This window comes from Capsicum annuum, chromosome 6, assembly GCF_002878395.1.
Source record: "Capsicum annuum cultivar UCD-10X-F1 chromosome 6, UCD10Xv1.1, whole genome shotgun sequence".
NCBI classification, from domain to species: Eukaryota; Viridiplantae; Streptophyta; class Magnoliopsida; order Solanales; family Solanaceae; genus Capsicum; species Capsicum annuum.
The window spans coordinates 19,748,530-19,749,466 of record NC_061116.1 but is presented as its reverse complement, the minus strand read 5'-3'; positions in this window follow the sequence as shown (position 1 = coordinate 19,749,466).

The following is a 937-nucleotide window of genomic DNA, read 5'->3' as shown; positions in this document are numbered from 1 at the left end:
GGATATTCCACAGACGATATGAAATCCGCCATTAACTCGGTGGGGAAGCCCCCAACCCGAGTGTGCCACAAGGGTTGAAGTTTCTGATTTTATACATCATAAGGCACTAGGCCAGCGTAATATAATATACCCGGATCGGCAAATAATGGTTTTAGGCAATGCGTTGTCTGAACCCATGCCTTCTTCGAGGAAGCACCTAATCTCTCTTTGTGCCCATTTTTATCCTGTTCTTAATCATGTATTTTCTAGTTTCAACATCTGAAGATTCAGATTTCAACTATGCATTCTGTTCTGTTCTGAAATTATCATGGCATAATCTGAACTGGTGTCGTCCTGAGCCATATGCATTAAGCATGATCTTTCATTTAAAACATAGTTCATACCACCCAAACATACAAGCAGTATAAGAGATTTCATGCTCCAAAAGCATAAGTTAAAGCTATGCAAGAACTCTTCAAACATAAGGTGGTCATATGCTTTTGGCAAAATCCATGCACTCTTTCATTATATGTATTTTCAATATTTTTTTCAATACAAACAACCCTCTCTTTGGAATTCAAGATTCATAACCAAATCATTCATAAATTAAGACACGTCATAACATGCTTTTCAAGATGCATTTCAAAAATAATCCATATCATGTGAAATATGTGAACAATCACACCAAGAGAGGGATTTCATGTGAGTCATGCTCTCAATTAGACTATTAACTTAAATCATATACTTATATATATATATATATATATATATATATATATATATATATATATATACAATTTCAAATCAATATGGGGAAGGTCAAAAGACCAAAACAATATCGTCAAGATTTCTAAAGCATGAATGTATTCATAAATCTGAAAACCTCTTTCTTAAAATCATGATTTCTATGACCAAGAGATTTTAAGCAAATCCCATGTACCTCAATTTTGGAGAATAA